The sequence below is a fragment of the Prinia subflava genome, chromosome 4 (assembly GCF_021018805.1).
Source record: "Prinia subflava isolate CZ2003 ecotype Zambia chromosome 4, Cam_Psub_1.2, whole genome shotgun sequence".
In the NCBI taxonomy this organism is placed as follows: domain Eukaryota; kingdom Metazoa; phylum Chordata; class Aves; order Passeriformes; family Cisticolidae; genus Prinia; species Prinia subflava.
In genome coordinates, this window is record NC_086250.1 from 2,455,951 (window position 1) to 2,477,455 (window position 21,505).

A 21,505-nucleotide genomic window follows, 5' to 3' on the forward strand; every position below is an offset into this window, starting at 1 on the left:
TCCACTTTCTGTGGAACTATTGCCAACTGAGAGGTGGCATGCAGTTGTGGGAGAGCAGCCTGGAAATAAACTAATCTGGAGTTAGAAGCAGAATGATGTTTAAATTTAAAATACATGGTATTTTAGTGATTGCTGGAGCAGTGCACAACAGTCAAGTCTGGCTCTGTCATGGTTTCCTTAAGAGGCAGTTGGATATTACACATCATGTACTTTAATTATGGAAAAACCCCCACTCCTAGCTCAGTTGTTAATAACATATTTTGAGATTGAATGCTGCTATTGGAAATGATTCTATACTCAAACAAAGGGTTCAAGTCTGTCTTTTGGTAGCTGTTTCTACTTAGGCACCAAGGCCTGAAGCTCAGCGTGATGCCTCTGCCAGTCAGCCTTTGAGATGAGAAACCAATAGCATTAAACTCCTAAACTATAGATTGAAAATACTTGGGCTGTTTTCCCCTGGAACTCTGCAGGACTGCATGCAAGGTTTAGACTTGCCTGTTACTGAACTAATCAGGGCTTTAAAATCTAGCAGGTTCTGTTTAAATATCTTCTCTCTGCCTTCACATGGGTGTGCCTCTCACTGACACTTTGATTTTAAATCCCTTCTAAAACTGGAGGTGCAAGTGCAGGATTAATTTGCTGCAATGGCCTGGAACCTCTTCCTCAGGCTAAAGAAGAAAGGAGCATCTCTGATCTTATCTCTGTGCTGAAGGCTGAGGATTTTTGTCTAGAGTAAGCATAGAAAACTACCTATAAAGAAGAATTGCAGCTGGTGCAACTGCTGCTATTAAATTCATCAACCATAATGAGAGATATCAAGTCATAGTTGAGGCTCAGTTACACCTGCCTCTGCAGGAGAGTAATCAAACTCTATTCTGAAGGTGATTTTTCCCTGGAAGGAATATTTTCCAGAGGAAGAAGCATGCTTTTGAGAAAAGTGCTTGAACTTTATGAGGAAGTGCTTCAGTATCAATGAAGCCTGTGTAGTATTACACCCTCTAAACACCATTTTTCTCTGGTCCTTGTATGGAAATCCATTAAGCACTCAGACCTGTGCTAGAGAAGAGTGTGTATTTCAAGAAACCTGCCCAGAACCATTTGTGCTGTATTTCCTACAAATCCCTGCCTTATGAATTAACTTGAGTACAAGCAAAGCAACCTTCATAACACACCTAAAAGACGCCTGAGAAAAAACACACAGGACTTCTCTGTCCCCCTCTGCTGCTCTACAACAGCAAATACCCCACAGAGAAGCAATTTTGGCCTTCCCAGATGCTGCATCTGCCCTTCCAGAAGGAGCCCAAAGTGTTCTTGCAGGTGGGGTGCCAAGAAACCCCTCTGCAGCAGAATGAGTTTCCACTGGCAAAACTGCCATGACAGTGAGGAAATGTTCTGTACAAAGGGATCACTCTGATCCTAGCCAGACCTCTGTTGGTCCCTTGCTGTAAAAATACCAAAGATGAGCTTAAAATCTACAATTCATGATGCTGCAGTCCATGTTGCTACTAGATTCTAGAAATATGTATATGTTGAGTGGTTTATGGCACATAAACCCTTTGTTATTCATGGAAGATACATTAACTCATCTTTACAACCAGCCTTTGTTCTTAGGGTGAAAATGCCACATCAAGTTTTTCTTCAACTCATCCCCTCACTTTATTCCATGGGGATGCTGGCTACCTTTGCTCTCAAAAAATGATATTGCAGTTATTCTTCTAGCAAAACTCTGAGCGATGCATTTCTTATCTTGCCTTTGGCTTTGCAATCTGCTCTTCCTATTTTTGTAGAATCATGGAATCATTCAGGCTGAAAAGACCATTTTAGGTAATATTTTCCAGCTTTTACTGTCAAGCCCACCACATCCCCAGATGCCACATCTACACCTCTTTTAATTACCTCCAGGAATGGTGAATCAAATTCTTTCCTGGGCAGCCTGTTCCAGACTTTGGTAACATTTTCTTGGAGTTTTTCCTGGTATCCAGTCTCTGTGGTCCTGCCTTGCTGCAGCCACTTCAGATTGCTCAAGGCCATTACTCAAAGGTGCCTGGGTTGTGACACTGGTACCTGGAAGCCATGAAAAGCCATTTATGTGGGAAATTGCTCAGCACCACTCCTTTGGTGTCTGCTCTTTGGGAGCATTACTCTGTCTATAGGTCATTCAGCAGACTCCAGATGAATGAGGGAATGCTGCAAATCAATTTATCTGATGGAAAGTGAAATGTCAGGAGAGGAGTTTGTGAGGAAAAAAACCCAAATTTCTTTTCCCAGTCTTTAGGATTACTGCTGCTAATCCATTCATTCATCTTGGTAGTGTCCTGTTTATTAGTACTTCCATGGTTTTGTTTTTTCGTTTTTTTCTTTTCAGCTTTCCTTTTTTTTTTTTTTTTCTTAAATCCCATTTTCTTGACATTTTTGTTTCCTGGTAGATTACTTATATAAGATGGGGAGAATTGTTTCTGAGTGGCATTTTATACAAAAATATTGTGGCTTCCTTATTGTTGTCTCAGTGGCTTACAATGCATTTTAGCTCTTCTAGCTACAGAGGCTTTCAGAATTTAAAATTTATAATGAAAGGGGTTGTTATATTTGGCTTTCATAACAAGAACCATTTGAACAGTTTCTTTATTTAGTTCACATGCAATTTACAATATGTGTGTGGATGCTTGTATTTTTCCTAAAAGAAAAATACAAAGACAATTGTTCTCTTTTCTGAAATGGGCATGAAATCTTTATCCTCCTCATCTCTGAAGCTGCAAATAAAACTCCAAACTTACAGAGAAGAAGTTGCTGTTATGCTCTGGGGACGGGGAGTGAATGTGAGAAAAGATTTTACCCTGCTGGGCAAGGTAATCCCTGAGTCACTTTGCTCTGTTATCCACACAGTTTATCTTATGTAAACAGAGAAATTCTGAACAATTGTTCATTGTCTTATCTGAACCATCACCTTTATCACTTGTACTTCAGTTCTGCTGGATGTCCATGTTAAACCTCTCTGCAGCCTGGCTTAGACCAGGCCAGGATTTTGCTTTTTGCAGCTGCTGTGACAATAAGCTCAGAATGTTGCTTTAGTGTTCCTGTGCTGCTGTTTGGTTGGCAGGGTGTAGGATGCTGTTGTTTACTCTGCTCTTTGACCTTCTGCTTCTTCATCTTGTTTCTCAGCAGTGTCTGCCCAGCATTTATCTTTAAGCAGAATGTAAAATTGAAGGATGTTACCCTCAGATGAAATGTAGGCTTTGATGGGGAGATAATGGACTGAGCCTCTGGCTGTCAGCTGCTCTCTGCATGAACACTTCAGGGAACACTGCTTGGGAGCTGCATGTTTTGGGGGAATTTGAATGATTTCAAGATGTTTATTGTCTTCCAGGACCAAACAGAATGGCACTGAAACTTTCAGTGGAGGAGCTGCTGTGATGGTGCTGTGACATAAGAGTGTTTGACTTTGAGGACCTCTCACGGGGAATTTGCAGGAACTCACTTTTCCATGAAATACTCGGATTGGAGAGAACATTCAAAATAAATTAGTCACCAAAATGCAGAGAAGACACTGAGAGGCATCCACTTGTTAGTGAGAATGAAGGGCAGTGATTGAGTTCTAAGCAAATGTGACACAGGGATTCAAATCTGAGCAGAAAACATTGGGTTATGTCTCAAAATTGGAATTGGAAGCAATTGGAATCTGAAATTTGTTTGTCTTGTGGCTTGAACAGCTCAGTCCAGATGAATGCTGTGATTTCCACCATGCTTTGCAGTCTGTAAGCAGATGCACACTTTGAGGGGCTGTTTCTGGAAGTGTTGTGATGAAGCCTGATCCCAACAATCTCCTGGATCTGCAGGAGATTGTTGGGATCATCCAAACTTCTCAGGGCAGAGGCAGTTTTCCAAGTGGTGAGGGGAATGTCCTTATGTTCATTGTACCTCGTTCTCTTCTCTCATTCCTTCCTTGGCTCATTTTGACAGCTTTATCTGCATTGTAATAGAAAAAAAGAGCTAGGGATTCTGATCCTTAAAAAAAGATTAGGTAGTTTGGATTTCTTTCAGTCCTTGCCTGGTCTTGCTTTAGGATTTGACTGTAAGCTGAGGAGTTGAGAATGAAAGAGATTTTTCAGGCACAGAATTGTTGGTGTGACCCTTGTATTTGGATAAAAAGGAGGGACTATATAAAAAATATATTTTACTTCTTTCACCAGCTAAGTAGGATATGGTCCCTGTCTTCAATTCCTTTCCTTCTGATTAGATTTTCCATTATAAAAAAAGAAGTTAAATCTCAACATTCTGATATCTTTAGGATTTTTAAAGCAAGTCCTCTTTCACCTGTGGATTTTTCCCTGAATACACCCCCTCAAATCCACAACCACACTTTGCATCTTTGAGAACACATTAGAGCTTTGTCAGAAATGCAGACAGAAAATGCAGACAGAGTCACGAAAGAGATCTCCCAGTTTGCCTGCTCTTAACACCTGTGTGTCTACCCAGAGTTAGGAGCTCTGTAAACTTTGTTTACAACACATCAATCACCTGGAACAGCCCACAGAGCTCTCCCCTCCCTCACCTGAGCTGTATTTCAGAGTGCAACTCCCTCATCCTCACTTCTTGAACCTCTGGTGTGGAAGCCAGGGCAGAGGATGGGATTCTGGGCAAAATTTGGGACAAAGGACAGGGATGGGGCATGGTGCCTTCCTTGGAAAACCTGATGAGTCGCTGTGTGTCTCTGCCCTGGCTTTCCCTTTTCTTGCAAAGTAGATATAAACATTACACTCCCTGATTAACTTCCCTTATTTGTTGACTTAAAGGTGTGTTATTGTCCTTGGCTAGGAGTAAGGCTGAGCATAACAAATAATTTGTAAATGGAGAAAGGCAAGGCTAGCTGCATTCTCTGGCTGTGTTATACAACCATGGTAACAATTGCTTTTCACTGGAAACATAAAGAGTCTTGCTTAATAGAAAAGGAATGAATAGAAACCTACTCAGTGCAGAGCTATCAACATTCAGCATTATATTCTTGTTGGGTAGATTTGTTGCTTGAAACCATGTCCCTGAAACACTTCTGTCCCTTCTGTGCTTGGATCCTTGTGCTCTGATGCACCTGCAGTAATTTCTTGCTGTGCAAGGAGAATATGAATAATAACATAGATTTCAGTTCCAAAAAACACATTGGATGATCAGAGATTGCAGAGAGTGTCTGAATTTATACTGGTTTTATTAGGATGTAATGCCACATGAGACAAATTTTGCTACTTTTCAGACAATTTGCTGTGTTGTCCAGCTAAAATACAATTTTTATTAAGACAAAGTGGCCACCAGAGTTGTGTCCATGCTGCTATTCCAAACAGGTGACTGTCCTTTGTGTTACCTGTGGCTGACCTTGGTTATACCTCCTGATCTTGCTGCTTATGTAGAGAAAAAAAGAAGAAATTCCTTCTAAAATGTATTTGGTCAGAGGCCAGCTTCCAATAATGACAGCAAACAGATCTAAATTCCAAATATTGAGGGTAATAGCACCTTTTATGAAATGGTGATGACCTGAATTATTGAAATCTATCTGCTAATATCCAGTTCCTCAGTGCAGTGTTCCCTTCTGCTCTCCTGCTGAATTGAAGTTCACCTATACAAAACCATCTTCAGAGGTAACAAAGTTTAAAAGCACTGACAAGAAAAAGAATCTGCAAAACAGATGTTAAAAGAAAGCAGTCAAAAATCACGAATCCTTTTATTTATTCCCTCATTTTTCCAAACTGCTTTGGATTAGTTGCATCAGTGTCTGCAGCCATGCACGGTTGTGCTTTAGGGGACAAAATGCTGGGAAGGAGTTGTTAAGCTTTGCTCTTAGCAAGAAAACAAGATCTGTTGCCATACATTGTGTGCAAATTCCCTGGAGTGTCTCCCAGTGAATTGCCAGGGTTTGTTGAGATCTGTTTTTGAATTCCCTCGTGTCTCAGCTGAGCACGGCACTCCTGGGGCTGTGGGGGCAAGAAAATTCCAGATATTTTTTTTTTAGCCAGGCCATGCTACCTGAATATCCCTCTCCATCTCCTTTTCTGTCCCATGTGTGGGTTTTTAGACAAATTGCCACCTGGTCATCAGGTGGAAAGACCAGCTCATTCTGTATCATTTTTCACTGCAGTTATTAGCTGGTAAGCCATGGGTGAAATTGCTGAGGTAGATGGGAAGCAGAAATCCTTAGTGTAGACAAAATCCCCACCAAATGTGAGCAACCACATTTCACTGTACATTCAGCATTTCTTCAAAACAACTTAAATGTGATGGAAATTCTAAAGAGTAAGGAGTAGATAATGATTTGCTGCTGCAGCTGAGCAGTGTGATGGTAGGAAACCTTAGGAGGAAGAGGATGTGAGAAGTGTTAGGAAGCTCTTCTCCAGAAAAAGCAGGCCAAAATAAATTACCTCTGAACTGGGAAAAGTCATTATTTTTCCTTATTGGCCTACAAGTGTCTTAATTCTGGAATTCTCAGGATAGCAAGGAACTGGTGGTAACCGGGATTATTGAGCCACTACGCGACTTAATTATTTTTGTTGTCAAATCTTGAAGGTATTTTTGTGGGATAAATAATTCCTTTTGCCATTGAAGTGAGTTTTATGTGTTCCCTAGTTTTTTATGTGATCCCTCAGATCTGTGATCTGAGTTTCTCCAGACCTGAGAATTTTGCCCAGCACTGATACCTTATTTAATTCTTGGCAGTTGAAGAAGCATTTCCAAATATGCAGGTAACCCATGGAATCTATTTTGTATGCCCTAAAAGGCATTAAAAAAAAAAAATTAGTGGAGTCTTTTATTAGAACAAAAGCCCTACTGGTTTTTCAGATATATTTTTAGTCATATTAGTACAGTAGGATTCTCAGTGCACATACTGAATGTTCTGCTTTCGAGCACTCCTCATTGCTGTTGTTATTATTTGTTGGGGTTTGGGGAGGGGGTTTTGTGGATTTTTTGGTTGGTTTTTTTGGGGTTTTTTTTGTGTAGGGATGGAAAGAAATAGAACAGAAGTAAATCAGGAGCAGAAGTGAGGTCTGCATGTGTTTGTGAGGCCTTAAAGAGATGATGACACTGTTGAGGGCTGAGCAGTTTGCTGCGGTCTCGGTGGGACATAAAGGCACTTCCCACACTGAGCCACTGAGCAGGGCCTCGTGTCCAAGAAAACAAAGGTTTAGAGCATAATTCTCCTCTGAACTACTCAAATGGCTCAGGGCTGTGGGTCAGAGCCTCTCTGGGGCTGCTCTGAGGGAGAGCCCCTGAGATGCACACGGGGCACACAGATGGGTTTTGACAGCGGCCGCTTTGATCTCCTAATCCAGCTCCAGTGCATTAATGTGAGTGCAGCCCAGCATCACCCTGTGCAGCTCAGCTCTGCTCAGCCTGAGACTCAGAGCTGCTTCTGAAGTTTGCTGTGGGGAAAATGCACATTGGTGTGTTTGATTTAGCCCTGAGGAGACAGATCCTGTTGGCAGAGAACGTTGGGAGTAAATCTCTCCATGGCACCTTCCTGCATGAGAACCTCTGGTCATCTGATCTGCTGAGCTGTGGGAAAGGGTGAATGCCAGAGGAAACTCAGTTAAAAACATTTTATAGAATAGAAACTATGATTTCTTTATCTAGTTACCTCTCTTTTTTTTTTTTTTTAGAAGTTCACTTTGTTGCTGTAAGTGGCAATGAAAAATGAAGATGTTGTTGATTTATTGAATTCTGTAGGTCCTAGAACTTCACCAAATAATTTTTAAAAGGTGACATGAGAATATTCTTAGATTTATGGACCCTATTTGTCCTTTGACAATGAGCACAACCATGCTGGAAGCTACTGGATATTATATTTGCATCTTTGCTCTCACCCTTCTGAGAATGTGAGTTGAGCAAAGCCTCTCAGTGCTGGTACCTGTCACTGAACTCCTCCTTCCTTCTCCCCAAACCTGTGAATGCAGTTTGCTATTTATTTCTATTTATTAAAGCTGCTTAAGCAATATAATTATGATATTTACAGCATTTTTTGGAAAAATACAAAAGTGACTATGCCTCCAGGGATAGATGACCAGGTTTCTTCACCCTTTGTCTGAGGACTCTCTGCAATTTGAAATCCACATTGCTTCATTAGAGATGCTTAAGCCTTCATTTATGCAGTTGATTTCACCCAAAATTGTCCCAGAGTACTTGTCAAGCTGTTGGCTGAATCCAAAACCTGTGCATGTGAATGGAAAGGTTCTCTCTGACTTCACTGACCTTTGGATAAGCTCATTAAATTGTAACAATGACAGAAAAATATTAAATGTAGATTGAAAGCACTGTAAAAAAGTTATTGTTATACTGATCTCTAAAATATTTTGACCTTTGCTATCTAGACTCCCCATCCATATGACTTTTATCTGACTTCTGTTGAATTGTTCTTTTTTTACTTATTCCATAACATATATTAATTATACAAGAGTCTGAGATAAAATCAGTTGAGTAATCAGGATATTTCAAGTGCACCAGTGCTTTTTTTTCCTTTTACCAGTTGAAACAGAGCTGTCACTAATCTACAGAACAGGAATTTTTAATATCCCGCTGAAATAATGAAAATTAGTCTGTAGAAATATGCAGAGCTGTTTTATTTGTCCAGTAAACATCTATTTAAATATTTGTAAGCATTCGCAGCCCCTATCCCTATATATATCTATAGAAGGATGCCTATCCCTTTGAATCATTCCAGATAGGCAACATATCTTGCATGAATCTGTCATTGTATTCACTGATAAATCAAGATATGTTTATTAGTGAATCTGGCAGCATTTATAGCTGGATTCTCTGACTTCAGTCCCCTTCCCCAATTATTGAGTCACATTGGTAAAGAAATACCAACTTGAAATTGGTCTTGCTTCAAGTGGAACAAAATTATTACAATGCAAGTTATCAATCAGTTGCAAACACTTTGTGTCTGGAAGAAAATGCAAATTAATATTTTAAGCTTTATCAAAATGTTCCTACTTGCAGCTATGATTTTAATTTCTTTTTTCCTTTTACAAAAGAGGGAGCCTTCCCATTTACCTTTGCAAATTTCTGCTGAACAAGCAGCAATTTGGATTGCTGAATTCATGAACTGAAATTTAACAAATAGAATATTTCCATTGACTTCAGTGGGTTTATTCAGGGATGACTTGGTGCAGGAGGAGTTTAGGATAATGTGGTGGTTTCTAAACCAGGATGCTCTTAGGTGCTCACATGGAGAAGGTGCTTGATTTCCAAAGTCAATGTTTCTGTCCTTGCTGCATTTAACTGCCCTGCAGCCCTGGGTACACACATGCACTAGAATAGTTTCAGATGAAGAAATCAATCATGCATTAAGACTAGCTGTAGATATCATGAGCTTCCAATTTCTTTTTTTCAAGGAAATAAAATTTATTTGATGAAATTCTGCCCAGCAGGTGAGTGCTTCTCTTGGCTGCCCAACAGTGTGATCATAATTTTGTATTCAAAGTGCAGGTTGGATTTTGCTACTGGCAATGCTGATTTCTTTTTACTCAGTGCTGTGGTAGCTGCAGTAAATTTCATACTCCACATCACGAACTTTGTACTTGATTTACTTCAGTTCTTCTGTACTTGGAAAAACTGACTTTTTTAAAAGGATGTAGTGGTTTGGTGGGTTGGATTTATTTCATTTTTTTGATTGCACTGTGGCTGTGCATTGGATTCTTTCTCTCTGTTTTCTACGACTTCTTTTCCTTTCTCTTTTCCAACTCGTGTAAAACTTCCTGATGCTCTCATTTCTTTTCCAGTTCTCAAGACATGTTGCAAACAGGTCAAGGGATAAAAATCTGCCTTTGCCCCAGCTGACACAGGAATGGAAGGACTGAGCTTCCTGTCAGTCTGAAATCCAAACAGGGCTGGCTCTTCTCCTGCTGGGTCCTGATGGGACATTCATGTGAAACCTGCAGGAAATGTGTCAACAAAAAAATTACACCCCTGAGCTGAAAATAAATCTGGGGAAAAGAGGAGGGAACACACCAGAGTGCCTGGAGGGTTTTGGACAGGCTGCTGCTGAGCACTGTAAATTGTGCCCTGTGTGTAAATCCCCTTGTCCTGAGACTCTCATGGTGCCATATCCCTTTATTCTTGCTTGTGGCTACCAAGAAATTGTTTTGATGTTTATTGGTTTGGTTGGGAGTGTTTTTGTTGGTTTGTTTTTTTGTTGTTTGATTTTGGTGGGTTTTTTTCTAATTTTTTGTTTGTTAGTTTTCTGACACAGAGATTGTATTTTAGTTTTTCCAGGTGGCTGTGGCTGTTTTGAAGTCTGGAGGTGTTCAGAGCTTCTGCCCATCAAAGTAAATTGTATTTCCAACAGTAAATAAGTCAATAAGTACCAAACCTTAGTCGGGTAAGTTTCCAGAATCCCTAATAAGTGAAGCAAGCCAAACAAAGTGAAAAGATGCTACTCCCTGTATCACCTTGTCTTGTCTTATTCCTTGAACAGAAACAGGCTGAATCTTTGGGTACATTTTCTAAATTTCAAGTCACTGAAGTTTCACCATGATTATCTTTGGATTTAGGGGTTATTCCCTCTTCCTTGGCTAGGAAGAAGATCCAAATGTAAGCAAATGAACATTTTTATTCATTGAATGCTTTATTTCCTTTTTTTTCAAACTCCTGTAAAATTTGCCACATTCCTTTTTGTTCAACATTGTGTTTATCTTACTGGAGATATATGTGGAGAAGTAAGGTGACATTTTTTTCCTTAATTATTTATCATTAGTCATAATTATTTATCAAGGATTATATCTCAAAAAAGAACTGTTATGATGAAATTGGGAATGATGTCTGCAAGAGAGGGAACAAACAGCTACTCTCTAGACCATCTTGTCTTTCCTTCAGTAAGAGAGTCTATGTTCTCTGGGACAGCCTTACAAAACCCATGTATTTTTATATTGATGAATCCCACAAGTCTGTGTTTAGAAACATTTTTGGAATTGATTTTTTTTTTTGTACTCAAAGATTGAGGATAATTCCAACTTTTCTGAGCTGAACTGTAAAGAAATAAATTTGAGAGAGGGTTTCTTCTGTTCCCAGAAGCTCTCATGATTTGAAGAGTTGTGTGGTAAATCTCATCACACACATTTCATGTGCTGTTTAATACCACAGTTAATAAGCTTAGCATTTGGAGCCAGAGTGATTCTTGGCTTGGCAGTGTTTTCTGTAATTTGGAGAAGTGAGTTTTGGAATGGAAATGAAAGTTCCTGGCCCCTCACAGCAAACACTCCATGCTTGGCTGCTGAGAGCCTCTGAAGCCCCACAGTACCAAAGCAGGGTGAGAATTTTGTACAGTTTTCCTGACAGGGTAAATAAGCCCCTGTCAGCTGTGTTGCTGTTCTTTCAGAAGTCAGCACCTTCAGGACTTGGAGCATTTTGTTTCTGTTCTGTTGATGCGCTTCAGGATCATTTCCTGAAGGCTCTTAAAGCCCTGATGCAGGAAATAGGGCAGGCACTCCAAGCTCTTTCTTAACTGAGAAATCAGCAGAGAAAAATGATATTTCTTCATTTCTTTTTCTTTTCTTTGGCCAAATATATATTGAAGGAAATGACAATGACTTTCAATATGTGATAGATGGGGAAGGAGAGGGGAAGATGGGATTATTCTTTATCTTGGGCTGAGTGCTGGTTTATTCCACTGTGAGGAGGTGGAAATGTCCCACCTGGTGACTCACTCAGTTCCCTTTCAATGGGCCCCTGATTACCCCTGGACATGGGCTCAGTGCATCTGAAATGCCTCGGAGGATGATGATGGCATTCTTGTGTCTAAAGGGAGTGAATCACAGAATTACCACCATATTTTGCTGAGCTACTCTTCCTCCCTGATTTCACCAGTTGATTCATAAACTTGGAGCACCAGCGAAAAATAACTGAGAGCAGAGGTGCAGGGGAGTTGAGGTTTTAAGAGCACAGAATCTTGGTACCCTGGAAAAAAGAGACCCAGCTTGAAGCTGCAGTAATACAGAATTACCATTTGCTCTGAAACTCACAACTCCTGCATTTTACTTTCTTCTAACGCAGAGTAAGCTTGTATATTTTTAATTTTACTTTCTTCTAACTCAGAGTAAGCTTGTATATTTTTAATTTCTCTGTAGAGGAGTTTTTACCTCTTATCCTTAACAGTTTTGGTTTCATTAAACAAAATTTTTCCCAAGTTGTTTTTTAGCTCTCCTATAGCTTGTTTTTCCATGACAGTTTTTAATTCCCTGGATTGCAGCAGGGTCTCAGTTTGCAGAGTCATTCCTACAGTTAATCCTTCCTCTTCTCTTTCTCCTCAGCTGATGGTTCATATTCTCAAACTTCACAATCTCACCACCAAACCCTAGACATTCTTTGGAGCATAACTTGAGAAGGAACACAGACCTCAAGAATGTCACTGAGCTCAGAAATCTGAAAACAAAATCCTTTTTTTCCTTAAGCAGGATGCTGTTGAGGGGCCTGGGCCAAAATTAAAACAGAAAAACACTATTTGTATGGGGCATTTAATGTAGTACTTTAAGTTATTATTTGAACAACTGGAAAAAAAGAAAAAGAGTAAATATAATTCCTGCCTTTCTTGAAATCCATGCAATAAACCAACAACCACCTCCAAAGGATCACTTTATCCCATTTTAGTTTGTACCTCCTCCATTTCCAAGGCTTCCCAAGTGTGTGCTGATCCCTGAGTTTTCTGAAAAGCCAAATTTGACTTGCAGACAGCAGGCTGATTAAACTGCTCTCACTTCTGCCACCAACCCGTTTGCATCATCTGTGTCCCTCCTCTGGTGTTACCTTTGACACTGCTCAGGGAGTGAGGATCTGCACTCAGAAGTGTCAATTCTGCTTCAAACTCACCCTCCTAATGAAATGTGGGCATTTTCAGCTGGGCCAGAAGCTTCTCTGGATGTGCAAAACTTTTGAAAAGGTGTTAGAGCAGCATGAGGCTGTTGCTCAGGGAAAGCCTTTAAAATGAAATCCCACTGAGATTTGTTGTTACAGGGATATTCCCTTGGGAAAAGCAAGGGGAGTACTAAAGGTATTTCCAGCAGAGGCAGAAGGAGAAATAAACAGGGGAAATATCAGGGCCTCAGTTTGGGGGGAGTGAAGGAAAAAAGCCGTTTTCAAATCCTGTGCCAGCAGGAACGAGCATGGCAGGGCTTGAGGAGAGCCCAGCAGATTTCACACTCTGGGACAGGGAAAGCTGGGACATGGAAACACCAGAAACATCTCGTGCTTCCTCTGTGCTGTTATTGGGATATTGGTCACATTCTGGGACAGGGAAAACTGGGACACTGGCATGGAAAACACCAGAAACATCACATCCTTCCTCTGTGCTCTTATTGGGATCTTGATTGGCAAAAACCCCCATCTCCTTCAGGGACAGCTGATCTCTTACAGCCCAGGAAGGGAGAGGAGAGTGCTGCTGGCAATCCCCACCCCACAGAATTCTGACTGAAAATAAATGGGATTGCACAGAGAGCACCTCTGCTTTTTCCCAAAGGTGAACCTTGTAGGTTTGCTGATCAGCCAGTGTTATTTTAGATGGAAATAATGATGCTTTGCACATGGCTGTGCTTGGGAAGTCTTTTTGTCATCATTATTATTTTAAAGAAAGGAAAGAACTCATGGATTTGTAGGAGTGGGAGATGGGAAAATACAAGATCAGTTTTAATGTCAGCTTTTGTGCAAAGGAATTGTACCTTTCCTGAGGCTGGTGTCATTCAAGCAGCCAGAATCTGAATGTCCCTGAATCCCTTGGATGTAGTTCCCTATTTTCAATTTTTAGGTAATACTGGCTTGCTGCTATTCCTGTTCTTTAGTCTTCCCTAATGGCTGTAAGGTTCTTTCCTTCCTTTCTGTTTCCCCCAGTGTTTTTCCTCTTATTGTTGGTGACTTTCAGATTTCTTGTGCCATTAGTAAATAGTTTATGCAGATGTGCTTTCTGACCTTGCAAATGAAGTGGAAAAAACCTTGTATGCAAAAGCCTAATGTTTAAAAAAACCACTAAAAATTACATGTATCAAGGGTAAGTCCAAGTGAATTGAAAGAATGCAAAAGCTAAAGAAGCAAGGCCTCCAAACAGACCTGGGTTTGAAATGAGCTGAAATCAGATATTGCAGATTGAGAATGTGTTTTTAGAAAAATCTGTTCTGAAATCTGGGCATCAGGGCTCCTCCCTGGAAAATGTGGGGGAAACCTTTCTTTGCCTTTTTCCTTGAAGCTGTGGGCCTACCTGAAGGTGTTCATAAATATATCTTGGTGCACTTCTATTGCTCCCTACTAATTTTTTTTTCAGCAGTCTTGGTGTTCTGATGGGTAGCATCTTTACTGAGTTTGCCAATTTTAATCTTGGGCTGGGAATCTCTTAGTTGTTTCCTGTAAGAGTTTCCTAACTGTAAATCTTGGGGTTTAGGTGTGGTTAAATCAATTATTGAAATTTAAACCTGGTGATATCTAATGAAAACATTGCTCATTTTTCCAGTTCTCCTTTCTTTGTTAAAAAACAAAGACAAGAAAAGACTGCAAGGAGGATTCACATCTCTTTTGTTTGCTGCAATTTTGACAAGATGACAATTTTCCACGATTACATGGTTTTCTGGAAGTCTACATTGTCAATATGGATAAGCAAGTCTATTTTCTGCTTCTGAAAAAAAGGTAATAATTTTTCTCAACTGCCTTTCCTTTCTTCGAAGGAAATCTTCTCAGAAGTAGTCTAAAATAAAAGTATTAAATGAAGTCATTAATAGGACTGATGTAGACTGCCATTTCTTTTACGTAGGATTAACTTTCCTATAACTTTAACTATATTAACATTTTCAGTGATATCAAAATAAGTTAACAGAAAGCCTAGATGATTATCTTTTCTTATCTTTGACCTTTTGTATTTTAATCCCATTAAAATATAAAATACACTGGTTCTATATATAAGAGAAAAACATTGTGCAGGCACATTTCAATTTTTTATTCCTTCCAAATATTTTTGGAGCCCATTATTTGATCCATAACTTCTTGCTGCAGTGCATGAGAGGCACAATTGTTCTGTTTAAATTCCTTATCCAGAACTCTTATTTAGCATCAGGTCAGCACAGTGCTAAATCTTTGGCTGAGGATCTTTGTGCCAGAAAGGAGTTTCTCCTTAAAGGAACATGGATGTGTGCTGAACACTGTAATAATTTTCTTTCTGAAATGGAAGGGTGGAAAAAGTCCTTTAACTTGGTCAAAACCAATAATCAGAAGAGTTAGATGAATTTTGTTTTTGAAAAGAGAAGCTATTAAACAATTCAAGTCTATTTAATCAATAATAGTTTTATTTCCTGGAACTGCTGAAATCCTGATGAGGAAATGAGTATTTATCCCAAAATATATTTTATATTGAATTTCATTGTGTAGCATGATTCTACAAGAAAAGCCTTCCAAAGGCCAAATTTTAATTATTTTGCTGCGATTTTACTCCAGATAAGCCCTAAAGCATTTCACTCATATGTTGTTTTTTCCCACCAAAGATTATTCCTAATAAAATCTAAGTTTGATTTCGTACATTGCAGAATGACTTGCTTTTAAAGACGACCTTTCAATGAAGTCTCCAAGGCCTGTTTATTGCTAGAGCAAGAATGTGAGTTCCATTATACTCCTATGTGTTAGAAAATCTTTCTAGATCATCTCAATAGCAGGGGAAGAAATGTCACAAAAATGGTGAAGAGTTGTGATGGTCTCTGCTCAATCGTCTGGGCTGTCTGGCAGGATTTGGAGTCCAGAACTGAATTAGGCATGCAGCTTTCCAGAAATCAGGAGACATTTTAGCTTCCTACAAAAATAAGAATAAACTTTAACAGCAGAACACTGATTATTTAGCACTAGAAATTGGATGAGGGTTGTTATGTTAATGGGTATTTGGGAAGATTAGGTGTTTTTTTCTCCCCACACTTGTGAATTGTTTTTTTTCTTTAGTTTTAGGCACTGATGGATTTGAATAGCTTTATTTAAAGAATGAAGACAAATTGCTTCTACATGGGAGCTAGAGAAGTGAATTTCTCTTTTCTATCTTGAATTAGATCTGAGGAAAATGATTGAAATCCTGGCGTGTGTGGGTGGTTCTCTTAGACTTCTGCTGTCACTATTTTGGGTTAATTATTTAGTGAAACTACATCACAACCCTCCTATGCACCGAGTTCTTTAAACACTGGGTAAAATTCATGCTCGTTCTCTCCTTTATGTCAGCAAATAACTAAGAGGAAAAATGTTTGAAGAGAAGACAGGGAGAAAGAATTCAGGATTTGCATGAGAACAGAGGAAAAACATCATCCTCTGACTCTCTCAAAACTGTCTGGAGCAAAGCTCACTGTTTTGTGTGCTCTGCAAGGACCAGCAGGGTCCAGAATATCAGAAAACCTGATGCTGATGTGCCTGGGGCTCGTGGTGGGCACAGAGCTGGCAGCTGAAGGGCTTTTGGAACAACAAAGGATCTCTGAGGACTGGGTTTCCACAGGACTAGGCAGCAGCTGAAGAAAGCTTCTGAAGGGATGTCTGCTGGAGTAGCTGCCTTCTGGGGAGGCAGGCACAGCAAAGGTGGCTTCCCCAGGGTGCATTTTTAATTGGTGACATCCCATAACCATGTAGAGAGAGGAGCCAGGATAACTCTGAAATACCCTGAGAGGATGCTGCAATGAGAAACGGAGCCTTTCCTCGCAGTGCTTTGAGTCCTGCCTCTTCAAAACAGGCAAATATAGATATATTTATATATAAAGCTTTATTAGAAATGTTCCCAGGGAATACCCCTGCATGGCTTTCCACAGCCAGACTGGCCCGAGCAGCCCTTGCCTGTCAGGAGGTGGCACTGCAGAGTGGGTTTGCAAGAGCAGCCCTCGGGAATCTTCAAGGGCAGAATTGTCCTGCAGAGATTTGTGATTTCTGCACGGCTTCAGATTCTCGGTTTTCCTCAGAGTCAGTCTGAAGACGTGGACAACTTGCAAACTGCCTGCAGTCACAACGTGAAATCACATTTTCTTGAAATTATTCGTGTGCAAGTCTATTTAATTAAAAATTACAATGGGTAGTGTTTTACAGGTGTGATGAAGGCAGAAAAAAAAAAACCAAACCAGCAGAAACTCAGCAGTAATGGCAGTGAAAAATCTGTCCAATATCCCAGCATGGTGAGCAATAAGTCACTGTATCAATTCACTTGATTAGGGCTGTCAGCAGAATGCATCTTTATTGATTCATTTCTGTGGGGCTGATACATCAACTTGAACTGGCACTAAAATGCTGGGATTTGACATCAGGGGATTCAAGGGGCTCAAGACCAAGAGTTACAAAGAAACAAAGTTGGAGAAAGTGCTGTAGGTGAATTGTCCCAAGGGGACTGAGGTCAGATCGTCTTTATAGAATGAGGAACTAGAATTGCTGAATTGCACTGTTACAAAATGTGTAACAGATGAAATGAAATGTTTTACCTGCACAGTGGTCGATGGATTCCCATCTCCAAGGTGACTGAATCCTTTCTCTTTCTCAGGGGAGGGACAGACTGAAGAAAAGAGTTTTTTCTTTGCTACAAATCTTTCTTTGCCAAAACAACTGGAAACATTACCAAAGGGTTTGTTCAAACCCCTTAGGATTAAGGTTGTGTTTGGGGAACACTTCAGTGCTGGGCCATCTCCTGTGATGATGCTGAGCTCAGAGCTGACATCCTCTAACAACACCCCTGCTCAAGCTTCAGCTCCCCTCACTGTGTGCTGTAGTTGACAAGAAAACTTTCCAGCAGGGAATATTGAAGGAGAAATGAGTTTTTGTGGAGTGCTGCAGGAAGGGGGCCCCAGAGTGGCTGCTGCTCCTCTGGTGGGTCACTAAATTCCTGCTGCCTCTCCCCTCTCTCCCCCAGTTTTGTCATGGGAGATGAGCAGCAGAATTTCTCCTTGGTATCTGGAGAAACAGAGCCATAGATGGCTCTGCCTGTTTGCTAATTTGTGACATTTGCAATGTTGAAGAGCTGTACTCTTGGGCACATATTGACATTTAATTAGGAAAATTACTCTGTGTTGGCTAGATCTAAATGTCAATTTATTAAGGCAATATATAGGTAATTTATCATGTAATGTATGTTCTGTACTAGAGTAAAAAAGGATTGAAAATAATAGTAATTAAAAAATCCCATTCCAAAAACGTGTGAGCTACCATATGGCTGGCCACTGTAGCATAACAGAATAACAAGAACAGTTAATTATGTCAAGCAAGAATGTGCTAGAAAATCCATTTAAATGATCATGGATCACCTGGTACCCATCAGTATCTATTTAGAGATACTTGGATTTCCTCTCCTTAGAGCTGACTTTGCACAGGACCCCAACCCAAAAGGCTTTAGACTGGCTCAGCTTTAACAAAACAAACCTATCTAAGGGTGTTAAATAAAGCCTGGGAAATGCCTGTGGCTATTTGCTGTGCACCCAGTTGAGCTCATCAGTCCAAGACCTTTTCACTAAATAAGGGCAAAATTCTCCAGAGCATTTGGTGCTGGGTTTGCTGGGAGCCCTCTGCAGCCAGAGTGTGGAGCTGGCAGGAGCAGGAGGGACAGGAGAGAGGAGAGCTGCAGCAAAGCACGAGCTGGATGGCACAGACTAAAAATGCCTGCTGATGAGCAGCCTTTTTGTGGTTGGGAATTAAAGAGCAGTTTCTCTCGGTGGTGGGGCTATTTAAGCAAAACAAACCTGCTTGAGTGCACCTCTCCCGGGGTCAGATCATTTAGAAAATGAGAGGTGCTGGTGAGCGGTGAGGACATCGGAATGTTGAGTGCTAACACCTCGTAAAGCTGAGCTGAAAATACAGATTTTAGGTGGACAGAGTCCATTTATCCACAGCAACAACCCTATTTCATGCATGCCTTAAACAGTGTTTCAGAGCAACCAAATATTTCCCATCGAGTAAGCACCCAGAAGCCTTGCTGATTATCTGAGCTACAGCTGCATCTGCCAAACTGGGCTGGAAATCTCCAGAGGGCATGCTTTTCGTTAGATTTCTGATATTTCCCTTTTCTAGTCAGGCTGGAAAGACGAGAGCATCCTGCCCTTGCTCTTGGTCCCAGCCAGAGCCAAGAAACAGAGAAGCATGTGAAAATTAAAAGGGTGTGGGAAGAATAACAAAGTCTCTCTTGCCAAGCCTTTGATTTGTGAAAGGGATGAGGAGAAGAATCGATCAGCCCTGAACTCTCTGCTCAGCTTCAGGCACTCCTAGGACTTTGCTAACATCAACAGGTTCACACCAGAGAGCTGTGCTTTCTTCTCATCAGTGACCTTGGGCACAGTGAAACTTTTAGACTGCCTGGCAGCAGATGGCTTCTCCTTCTAGTTGCTGTGTTGGCAGTTGCCTCAGTAAACAGAGATGATCTGCACAGACCTGGGGTTAGGCTGGTCTGGGTGATCAGCACTGTTTGGAAGGGGTAAATAAAGAAATGAGCATTTTCCTTAGGGGCCATCCACCCCCCAGAGATCTGTAAGCAGCCAGATGATCTGCAAGCAGAGACCTCACCTCATGTATGCACTTCGAATTAACCAGGAAACTTCAGATGGAACCTTTTTGTATTCTGGCACAGAACTAATCCTGTGTGTCAGAGCTCAGCAAACGAGCTCTGCTTGATGGAAAGGGGCAACCTGATCTGCTGCTGCTCATCTGTAGACACCTTGGAGGACTTGATATCCAGCTGTAATTTTTCCTTTCTTTTTGTGTGACTAACTAACACAAGGAATGATTAACAGTTCCCTTTTTAAATTTGGTTTCCTCTCTGGCTGCCCACTTAATTCTCCTGTTGGTCTTGGATAATCTATTGGGCATCACTCTTTTTCTCCAAGAGAAAGGAAAATTCCCTGATCCCTCCTACTGTGATTCAAAGAAAAATGTCCTCACTGCCCTCCCTGAGGCTGTGGGTTGATCCTCTTTGGTTTGATCAGTCTAGAGTCCAGCAGCACCTCTGCATGTGAAAGGCATGTATATACTCCATCAACCTCTAATAAATTTTATATGACTTGGGAAATCCTGCTAACAGGAAAGGGCTGGAATAGGAAACTGAGGGAAGAATGGCAAGAAGAGCTTTTCCTTTTTGATCTGCTGTAATTTACGTACTGACTATGTAAATCTGACAGCTTCTTTTCTTTATCTCAGTGCCAAGGGCCAAAGTGAGTTAAGGATACTCTGTGTTTGTCAGTCAAATGGTTGTGTTGGATCCAAAGGTGCTACACAAAGTAAAATTTCAACTCCTAAACTTCCCCTGTAATTACTTAAGTCAGTAGCCAGTTTAAGGAGGGAAATCCATCCTGTGGGATAAATGTTAGTAATAAATGTGCTCTTGTAGATTGGTTTTGATCATAAGAATTAGCAAAGAGTTAGCTGCAAGATACATAAAACATACTTCTATGCACATTTACTTTTGGCAAGAATGGTTTTATTGCCCACATGACAAGACAAATCAGAATAAATGACCACCTCTGACTTTATCTTGCACTGTTATTAATCTTATGTCTCTGCAGCCACTGTGTGCACACCAGAGATTTGTAAAAAGAGTGCACCAGCAGAAATCATCAAGATTAACTGGGATATTAATGTGAAATCAAACTGGCATTGATTAGTAACTGCAGTGTCTGGAGTGAGTGAGGAGCTGGACTCAGGGAGAACAGGAGGATTTCTCAGTCTTATTCCAGCACTGCAATTGCTTGGTGCAATTTCAATCTTATCAGGAGGCAAACATGTCAATGAGATTTTGTCCTTAGGAAGCTTTGGGCCAGAAAGTGGATTTTAATTGATTTCTGCCCCATCCAAATCTGGCTATTTGAATCAAGAAATCCAGTGGCATTGCACAAGGGCTAAGCTTTGCCTTGCTCTGTAAACTTGGCTTGCTGCTTATGGCTGGGATGCAGTGTGCATTAAAGCACAATGTTCCATTTTAATACCTTGGTAGCACAACTCCTGCAAGAATGATACTGTTGATGATAAATAATGCCAGGCAGAGCAAGTTTCTGAGCCTATGAGCAGATATAAGGAAATCTAAACCAAGAAAATACGGTGAGGAGGGCAGGTGAAGGTAGCAGCCTTTTATCAATCATTTTGGGAGGGCTGCCAGGGAAGAGCTGCCCTTTCTCCCAGGAGTTCTCTTCCAGAGTTTTAGACTCTGTGCCCTCCTCCAGGATACCTGGCTGTGTCATGGCTGAGCTTAGCCTTGAGAGCAGCTGGTTTTAAAGCAAACAAAGCAGCCCACGCTGGCTCATGTCCCCAGGCAGAAGGAGAAGGTGGAGGCACACGAGGAAAACCAGCCTGCAGCATCAAATCCTGCACACCCCGAGCACCACATGCTTCGTGGAACAAGAAGAGTGACATTCGTGTGTCCTGATTTGTAAGCCAAGAACCCCCAGAAATACCCTGCAACCACTGCAGGAATGGAACAAATAAGATTACCTCGCTGGAATGGGTTGCTGTAACCACAGCATACACTGTTGGCATTTGTTCTGCAGGAAAAGAATTTAGTCCTGAGGTCTTTGGAAGG

General features: G+C 40.8%; 1 long non-coding RNA gene across 1 annotated transcript in view; it reads left to right on the plus strand.

Annotated features, from left to right (window-relative positions):
- Positions 1–21,505, plus strand: part of LOC134549539 (uncharacterized) — a 54,487-nt gene that overhangs the window by 11,032 nt on the left and 21,950 nt on the right. Inside the window, exons 4-5 of the long non-coding RNA XR_010080127.1 lie at positions 10,243–10,357; positions 14,468–14,640. This is a non-coding gene — a long non-coding RNA (uncharacterized LOC134549539). The remainder of the gene's footprint in view (positions 1–10,242; positions 10,358–14,467; positions 14,641–21,505) is intronic.